At 42.6% G+C, this 9,692-nt stretch overlaps 1 long non-coding RNA gene across 3 annotated transcripts; it reads left to right on the forward strand.

The window, feature by feature from the left end:
- LOC134476916 (uncharacterized) lies at positions 1 to 9,538 on the forward strand. 3 transcript variants are annotated; one of them, XR_010048743.1, is made up of 5 exons: positions 1 to 146; positions 685 to 823; positions 2,001 to 2,152; positions 2,605 to 2,756; positions 6,550 to 9,538. It is a non-coding gene; the product is annotated as an uncharacterized LOC134476916 (long non-coding RNA). The 3 variants fall into 3 exon arrangements; XR_010048742.1 differs by lacking the exon at positions 6,550 to 9,538 and adding an exon at positions 6,235 to 6,515; XR_010048744.1 differs by lacking the exon at positions 6,550 to 9,538 and adding an exon at positions 6,235 to 6,515 and having other exon boundaries at positions 2,005 to 2,152.
- The last annotated feature ends 154 nt before the right edge of the window (positions 9,539 to 9,692 follow it).

A 9,692-nucleotide genomic window follows, 5' to 3' on the forward strand; every position in this document is an offset into this window, starting at 1 on the left:
CATACAATGTAAGGGAGGGAAGGATGTGTGTATTTCCCTTGTTCCCTTTTAGGTCCTGTCACTTGCAGCTGCCATGATAGTTGCCCTCAGTCATGCCACCCTGCTTTCCAACCAGCTCAGAATGGACTGAGACCTCCAAAAAAACGGTAAGCCAAATATACCTTTCCTTCCTTCATTTTGGGCTTCAAGTTTTTGTCTCAGCAATGAGGGAATAGTAACCAACACTGTGTTTCTCTCTTCACCCTCTCTATGGGCTTCCATTCACACTTCAGAATCTTCCTGGGTCCAGGACCCACTTCCCTCCTTCTTGTCTTCCTCATAATGCTATAATCCAGGGGCTGAATGGTGACTCTCAGAGAGGCTGTGTTCTCTGCTTCCTATGCTCTGCCATCTTGATCTCTTCTATGTATGGCTTTTAATTTCTACTTTTCTGTGTAAAATATGTAACTGTTTATGTTAATATTCTTTAAAAATTCAAATATTAGAATATCTAGGGTTGTTAAAGAATAATGGTTCTATATTATGTTCTAAGGTGTTTGATATTCAGATATGAGTAATATTAAGATTGTTGCATCCATTACAATATAATGTCATTATTCTTCTGGATGCTCAAAAGCTCAGATTTAGAAACAAAAAAGTTAAAAAGATAGATGAAATAGAGGACAGTCAATATTTTGGTTCTAGTCCCCCAAGGTTGGAAAGTATCGAGGACATGAGAGAACCTCTGCAGAAACATCCCATAACTTGGTGAGTCTCTGGTCTTCTAATGAAAGGATAGTGAGACCACAGATGGAGGTGATCAGTGATGTGGATTGTGCCTAAGGTGAGTCACCAGGTGAGGAAATCTCCTAAGATTTCACAGAAATCAGCTTGGTCAAGACTGGCTATGGTGCATCCAGATGAGGGACACTGACAGAAATACTAACAAGTGCTGTATGTGGTTCCAGGGTAATTCCTGAGGAGAATGGACTGACCTTGATGGATAGCAAGAAACTGATTTTGATTGGTACACATCTCACTTTATTTTGGGCTTAAACATTCAGCAGAGAAGTATCACAATAAGGAAGGAATTTGTCTGCAGTGTTCTCCAAACACAGCTCCTCCAAATTCAACTGAATCCACTACAAAACAGAAAAAGAGGGAGATGTTGTGAGCTCTTGGTTTCTATGAGGACACAGGTCCCCAAAACAAGATGCTGCAGATGAAAAGAAAACAAGACAGCAACAAAGTTATAGGATCAGGGCAGCAAACTCTAGAACTGGAGCCCCAGTCACAGTTTTCTCTGGCTTTTTAGTTTAGTCTTTTCTTCACAATGACCACAAGGGGACATCAAAGCTCAGAATCAGTACAACTCAATTGTTTATGTCTCCCAGGGATCATCTCTGGCCCTCATATTTACCATCCTTTTGGACACATCTTAGTAAAGCATCTCCTGCTGTCCCAATAGCATTACCATGAGACTCAAGGGCCTGCATTCATTTCCTTAAACATAACACATATGTAAAGCCTCCTCCAGAACAAACAATCATATGGCCTAGTATAGCACAAAGACCCTGAGGTGACCAAAGGTTAAACTAGGATAAGTTAATCCATGATACAGAGGGTGTCACTGAACTAATGATTGTTCATATGTGCAGAGCCCAAATGCACCCAGTGCCCGGGGAGCATCAGTGCATCTGAGCATCTAAGGAGTACACAGAGGTCATGGAGCACTAGCAGCAAACAAGCAGTCTAGCACCAGGAACCTGGGGCATGAGATGAGCTAGTTAACAGGGGGCATCATATGAGGAATATGTAAATCAGTGCATTGCAGTGGTTTAGCCAGACTCTTCCTCCCACATGGAATAAGGCCTCCACTGACCTCAGTTTTCTGTCTTTATATATATTTTCTTCATCTCCTTGTTTTTCTTTCCCCTGGGAACTTAGCTCTTGCAGATGTGACAGCTATTTTCCTGAACAAATGATCTGTTATGTTTTTTTGTGTTACAAACAATATGAAGACAGGCGGGTCTGAGAATTCGATCTGTGCAGCAAAGTCCCTAATCTAGTGCAGAAAAAAAAATATGAGAATATGAATGAAATTCTTGGATATTGGCTATGTGGATCAAGACATATTAACAGATATCAACACATTCATTTAACAATTATGAAGGTAGGTATACAGTTGAGAAATCAATTTTGCTTGATATGTTTTATCAGTGAATCTTAGGAGGTCATTGAAGGGTTATTGGAAGAAAAGGTTCAGATAATATCAAATAAAGTTAACATACAAAAACCAATAGCTACCCTCTATAGCAAATTATTATGCAGAAAACATAAAGTCATGAAGACTTGACTTACAAACAGTTAAAACAGTGGATCATGCTACAAATTTCTGGTAAATATACACAACTCAAATTAATGAGACTTTGAAACATTGTTATAGTTTGAAACATTGTTACAGTTCCCTTATATAACTCAATTTTAAACATCTTGAATAAAAAGAGTTGGTATTAAGAAGCTATTCTCTGTAATTATTGTATAGATTTTAAAACATCCCCAGAAAATAGGAGTATAATTACTTATATTTTTAAGTTATACTCATACATCTTTAAAATTTCACAGGAAATTGTGTTTTTGAATTTGAGAAAAAGACAGCAAGCATACTCAAGTGTGAAACCCAAATGCATAGCAGAACTAAGCAGCACTGCACTCCTGACTGCTGGGTAGAGACCCCAGTGACCCGAGGAGCAGTGCCGGCCTCTTCCGAGTCTCAGGTGAGCACTGAGCACAGCAGCCCCAGGGTACTCCGGAGTGACCATGTCCAGAGGCGCCCACAGCATGGTGCTTCTTTCTCTCTGCAGGAGCAGCTGTGCTAGGGGCTCAATCTCTCCCGCAGTTGAACCCCAGTGAGGCTGAGCAGCCTCCTGCCTGTGTTTCGTAGGGTTCAGGGACCGCAGCTCTGGGGAGATGCTACAGCCTCAGACTCTGGAAAATGTGAAATGAGCATGGCTGAAAGAGAAATTCTGTGGCTTTCACCAAACCAAGAAAAATGCCTTTCCTCGCCCTCACTGTTTCCCATGAAGCCTAGGGACACCACAGAACTCCCATGGGGTAGAAATGAAGGTTTCCTAGAGGTCACATCCCAGTAGCTTCTTAAAGCAGAATACAGAATTTAAGTCATGAAGAGAATGCTCTTCCCAACAGAGCCTGGGCCAGCACACATGGAGCCTGCCCCTGCCCAGTGTCTGCCTCAGTTTCCCCTCATCCTGACTCCTGGGACCCGTGCTCAGGAATGGAAGCACCACCCTTAGCTTCCACCTTGTTCACTCGGAACTCTGGGACTGGGAGAATCCAGATGTTTCCTTAAACCTATCGCCAGGCACTAGCAAGCCACCTGTTCACCTGAATGTCCATTTCCCTCCTTCTCTGGAGACAGCTGCTCCCCAGATTACTGAGAACAGGGTGGGGATGTCTAGAAACTTCCTCAGGTCAAGGTGAAGGAGCTCCTGCCATGCAGGAATCTCAACTCGATTCAGGGTCCTGGGACAACAGAGGTCTGGATTCTGAGATGGGGCATCAGGAAGAGAGGGCTGGAGTCTCTGCCCTTGGCTGTCAGAGTGAACCTGCTTAGAGTAAACCAAGATTCCCTGAGTCTCAAGCCATCCTTCCCGACACTTTGGCCCTGTCAGAGAGGAGAGGTATGGAGAACCCAGGGGTGCAGGCCCCAGCTCTCTCCTCCTCTACTGGGTTGACACTGCTAGGTTAACCTTTTCCTCCATCTGATTATGTCTTGTGGTCTGAGAGCAACTCCTGCAGTCATGTCACTACTGATCATTTAAGTGCATGCAAGACAGGGACTGGGCCTCTTCACCTGAGAAAACGAGGTCCAGGATGTCACTGAACAGTAACAACAGGTACTGAGAATCATTGCATTAGTAGGATCTCTTGAAGGCTGAGGCTACAGCTCTCACAGAGAATTCTGCCTCATAGCACTGAGCTCAAAACTTTGACATTAGATGAAAGGGAGCTTCACAAGTCTTCCTTTGTGGGCAGAAGGAAAGTGTACATCGGGCACTGTGATTGACACAGCAGGGTCACATCCTCTCCTATAGACACAATATGTCCTGGCTGCACCAAGATGGAAAGTGTGCAGGGAGCTATAATGGAGAGAAAGACGGTGGTAAGAGGCTGCCCCACCTTTTTTTGAGTTAAGGCCTCAGCGGCCTGGTTCTGATGACCTTCAGTCTCCATATGTTTCTGTTTTCCTCTGAGTCTGCTCCTCTTGGCCTCCCCTCTTCTTTTTTTCAACTCCTGACACCCCTATGCCACATTGATCATCAACTCCTGGGCCTCCCTTTAAGGTCTGTGAAGAGTCTGGGTTCCAGACTGAACCCTGGGCTCTTTGCCTGTGATCAGGATGCCCAGGGAACCACTGTAGCCTGGCCATACTTGTGGTGTATATAATAGCTATAGCATCTAAATGTCCCCTGTGACCAGGGGTCACAAGGCCAATGGACCTGCCCACTGTGGTCTCCCTGTGAGTCTCGTGTCTAGCGGAGCTTGTCTTCTCCATCCTTAGTCACAATGAACCTGTCAATTCCAAGCCTTAAACCGCAGTAGAGAGCCCCTTGAGGTCACTTCTGGTTTGGGCAGGGTTGAGTTGTTGTAGAGTCCTATGACAGAAGGAGACAGCATTTTTATTGGACTCACTCCTCCCATACCTTTCCCAGAATTGGGCTGTGAGAGGAGGCACAGTTCGTGAGGGCAAAGCCTGGGCCTGGGACTATAAGTGTCCTTTCACCTGTCACCACCAGCTGCAGGTGCTCAGTGCACTTTGACCAGACAGAAGGCTGTGATGTCATTCCACATGGAGCTCTCTTCTGGATGAGACAGGAAACATGGGCGTGTTTCTGGGGTTTAAAAATGACTGTGTCTCCAGAATGTCTGATTTTTCCTGCTCAGTGCAGAAGGTGCACTTTGGACTCTGTGGTCTGACACCAAAAGTTCAAGACCACGCCAAGGTGATCACAGATTCTGGCTCACTGCAGAGCCTGGGTTTGGGGAGGGTCCCTGCAGAATATCACCGTTGGGTCCCAGGACCTTCCTCTTCCCCTCAGATCCCAGTTCTCAGCCCCAGGATCCTTACCAGTGCTATAGGAACCCAGTGTGACAGGACCGCAGTCACCCAGCACTGTAACCACTGAGGTTGCCAAGGCCCATTGGTCTGTTTTCCCCACATAGTCCCCAGCACACTGTGTTATAAGTGACACCCTTCAAAAGGTATATAGAGCTCTGTGACCAAACCCTGGCACCATCAGCACAGGAACTTGCTTGCATCTTTGTTATTATCTAGAGTTAACTCAGCACATTGATGGCTTGGGTGACGCCTCTCTTGTCCTGAGAGCTACAGGAACCTCCTCTCTCCCATGCAAAGTTCATGGCTCCACTGGTCCTACTGTTGCCCACAACCTCCCTTCTGTCAGTCAGTCCCCAGGGAATTGTACTCTGCATTCCTGGCTCTGTCTGCCTCTTTCTTTGTTCTCAGAGCATCTTGTAACAAGATCTCTTACAGTGAGACTGGATTTTTATGGAACCAATGTTTAATTTATAAACATGTATAATAAATATTGACTGAAAACATGTCAATGGGAAGACCCGCTGAAGCTTATCATGAGAGTAAAAGACAAGGTGTCCTTTAAAAGAGAGAAAGATAATAAAGCTGTGACTGGGCCAAGATTTGGTTCAGTGACATAAGCACCTGCCTGGCAAGTGCAAGGTCCTGAGTGCAACTGCTGGTATTAAAAACAAACAAACAAACAAACAGCTGTGTCTCTGTGTCTTCTCCTTGGAGAAGGCATAGCTGGGTGGTGAGGTTCTCAATCCTGGTGCACTTCCTCCCCACTGTCCTGGGTGAGGCAGAAAGATGAGACGTGAGAGTTCTCAGTAGTGAGAGGATGTTGAGGGTGAGCATCCACCCTGTCTCTGTATCAACACACAATATTTTATGAGAAGCAAACAGCTATTTCACAGTCCATCAGCTTCTACGGTGGTCACAAATATGGTGCAAGATTTCTCATTTCTCAAGAAAGAATTTCCAGTATGACTGATCCTAGCTTGTATCCATTAGACCTTTTCCAAATGTCTCATGGAGTTGATGGAGCCCGCTGCCAAAGGGTCAGGAGCAGACTCCTTATACCAAGGAGCTGCTACTCCCTGACCTCAGAAGTTGTGGCTATCTCCATTTTGTCCTAGTCTTGAGATCCTGTGTGGACTTCAGGAAGCCGTTGAAGCTGGAGATAGACATGTGGGGCTAAAGCAAGGCCAGCCCAGAAAAAACAGAAAGACCAAAACAAGCAATGTAAACAAGTTGTTCCAGCACCAAGAAGGCAAGGAGCCCAGGCCTGCCAAGCAGTGGGTTGTTAGGCAGAGGGGCTGAAATTGATACCATCTTTCCCAGTGTAAAACTAAAGGTGCTACAGTGGGTGAGCAGTTCCTTACTCCCATCGGGAGGGTAAGGGCTCCCCCTGACCCCAGCTTTGACTTTTCTTTATTTTTCTCATCCTTTAGTGGTCCTTAACCCCAAGAACCTCAGGAGCTGCATGGGTTGGGCCAGTGGACTGATTGTGCAAGTCATTGTGTGAAGAGACTTTGGTGTGACTTTCCATATGGCTGCAGTTCACAGCTGGTGTTAGTGAGTGAAGTGACTGAGGCAGATGGGAATAAAGGGGATTCAGGACAGGATTTGGAGCTGCTTCGATCCTGGGGTATCTGGGGATGCTGCTGCTGGATGCTGAGCAAAATGTTGAGGTCACTGGATAATTCCAAGGACAGAGTCTTGTCCAGTGCCTGGTGATGAGATTCTCGGCTTTTATTCCTGGCTGGAGCACCTCCCCAGTGATATTGTCCTTCTCTCCTCCTGATTGGGGATTGTTCGCTTTGGTTGTTTGGGTAATTTTATTCCTTCCAGGTTTCTCCCAGTAAGATTTCCATTTGTTTTTCCTAAAGAATAATTGATTTGTAGCAGGAAACTTGAGTCAGTGTAATACCATGGTCCTAAGTGAATGTGTAGTTCCCATTTTAAGACCACTGTGTTACAGTGATCTCAGTTTGTCAAATGTTACAGTAACTTTGGATTTACCCTTGAATCAGATAACAGAGTGGCATTCAGAGAGTAGAGGGAGCTGTTTGCTCTGCCAACAGGCTCTAAAGAGTTCAGCACCCCCAGACCTGGGTCCCAAATATGGGCTAGAGGAGTTGTTACATAGAGTTTCTGGCAGGAAAGGCAGAGTTGAACAAAAGCAGGTACTCAAAGGTGACAGGTTTACAGCTTTCCACTCCTGGTTGGCCTTGGCTGGCCAGGCAATCATGTAACAAGGGGCTGTGAAGCTTGTGCATTAAGGGAGGATGGTGAGGAAACTGCTGCACTCTTGTGGTTAAAAGATAGATAATGTAAGAGCATAACTATACCTGGTGCACAGGGCTCAGTCTGGGTTGAGTTCTTAGAGCAGGAGGTCTCAGAGTGGTCTGTTTTTCTGTCTCACTGATAGTTACATTATAGGAAAAGCTTTCTTTTTCTGCCCCTAGATGTGTTCATTTGCATTTGAATACTATTGTTCTTGGTGTCCTTTTGCTTTAAAAAAAAAAAAACAAAAGAATGAGGTTGATCCTTCCAAGGGTCCCTTCTGCAACAATACTCAGGCATGTCGGGGATTTCTTTTACTTTCTTGCATTCTTGTATCAATATCCAGTTTTCTCCAGCACAGTATTTTTCTTGGCTATAATAGTCTGTTCTCTTCACTTAACGGTATGTCCTGGAAACACTCCAGGCAAAGGCAACTTTCTCCTTTTTTACAAAGGCAAATTCCTCTCTGTTGAGCATGAATTTAATTGATTCCATGAACTTTTGGTGACATTTTAGCCTTCTTTCCAAACAGTCCACAAGTGCAAACAGTGTTTCTATTAGTAAACTAGGGTATGAAATTTTATATTGTTGAAGATTCCTTTTCTGTTCTTTGAATATATATTTTGGGGAATACACATTCTGTTTTGGTGGATATTGACTTTTCCCCTTAGTATAAATTCTCCAGTGTTGCATTTCTGCCAACAGCACCAAGACCTGACTATCATAATAATTACTAAAAGCAGTAGGTAAAGCGTTCTAACTTTATCAAAAAATAATGTTGTACTTTTTTGATATTTAATTTTCTACTTCTCTTTGACATAGGTAAATATGAATACCTTTTGATAGGTAAAGGTGCCCTTTTAAACCTATTAATTATAGTTCATATCCTTTGCCACTTGTCTATTCTTATTAATTAAAATTGATGTGTGTATGTGCTTGTGGATCAATGTTACTTTCATATGTACTACATAATTATAAAATGATATATGGAATTATATATTTTGAAATTGTATTGTAATTGTATATGGTAATTGTATATAATTTCTTAAGCAATATATAATTTTCTATTTTGGCTTGGTCTTCTTTTCTCTGTGTGTGTACCATGTGAATTAATGTCTATTTTATGTTGCTCAATTTACAGTATCTTCTTGTTACCTCATTTTCTTTCCTAATGATAGATTCAAAGTAACTGCTTATGATTATGTTACAATGGAATTAGCTGTAATTCACTATTTTTTGGTATACTTTATTCATTTGGAGTTTAATCGAATGGGCTGTAAGGCAAGTTTGTGAATTTAAATAGCAGTTGTCTCATGAAAGCTGTTATTACAAAATGAAGAGCTCAGGTTGTGACCTGTACATGATTAGGCATGGTGACATAGACGTCCGTGTTACCCTCTACAGGTAACTCAACCATGCATCCTGGTGCTGATGCTGAAGATGATGGTGACAGCAGTGTGGATGTGGTCGTGGTGATGATAGTGCTGATTGGTGATGGTGGTAGCGATGATTGAAGAGATATGTAGTAGCTATTGTTGTATATGAAAGGAAAATTGTGAGACTTAGATGTTGTTTTTATTTTTTGCATCTTTTAAAATTAATGTGTATTGATTTGTAATAGCTAAATCTTGGAAAGCACCCAATGCTCATCAAACAAAAAAAATGTAAAAAAAAGATGTGGTCTGTTTATACAGTGGACTACTACTAGACCACACAGAAGGATAAATTTAAGACATTTATAGGTAAATGGATGTAACCAGAGACCAGTCAAATAAATTAGACTCACATGTCTAAATATTGTATTGTCTCCCTGGTTTGGGGAGCGGAAAGCATAAAATGATATTGTGAAATGTGAAGAAATTGTTCAAAAGAATAGTAAACTAGGATGGGAAAAAGGAGATAGGAGGGAAAGGAAAAGAAGAAAGCAAAAATAAAGTACAAAATAGTTATGCTGGTAGTTTCTCTTAGTTCACTAAAAAGAAAGTTTTGTGCTAATATCGTTTGGAGAATGTTTATGCCCATGCCTTGTACTCTGATTAGTTACATTAAAATAATAATATGTAATGCACTAACCATCATTATTCTCCTACTACTTTGCTATGAAGTTGTATTTTACTGTTTTCCGTACAATAAAAAATAAAGAAAAATAAATTAATGTGCACTGACTGTACAGATTAATGGATGTCACTCTGGCAGTTTTCTCAGGCACATGAAAACCTTTGTTAATTTTCACTCACTTATCTCCCCATTACTCATCCTCTCCACTAGTTTCACAATTTCTGATTCAATGTGTAAATATTTGTTGTTT

Source organism: Cavia porcellus, unplaced genomic scaffold (genome assembly GCF_034190915.1).
Source record: "Cavia porcellus strain 051 isolate PalLab524CR breed Dunkin Hartley unplaced genomic scaffold, mCavPor4.1 scaffold_7, whole genome shotgun sequence".
In the NCBI taxonomy this organism is placed as follows: domain Eukaryota; kingdom Metazoa; phylum Chordata; class Mammalia; order Rodentia; family Caviidae; genus Cavia; species Cavia porcellus.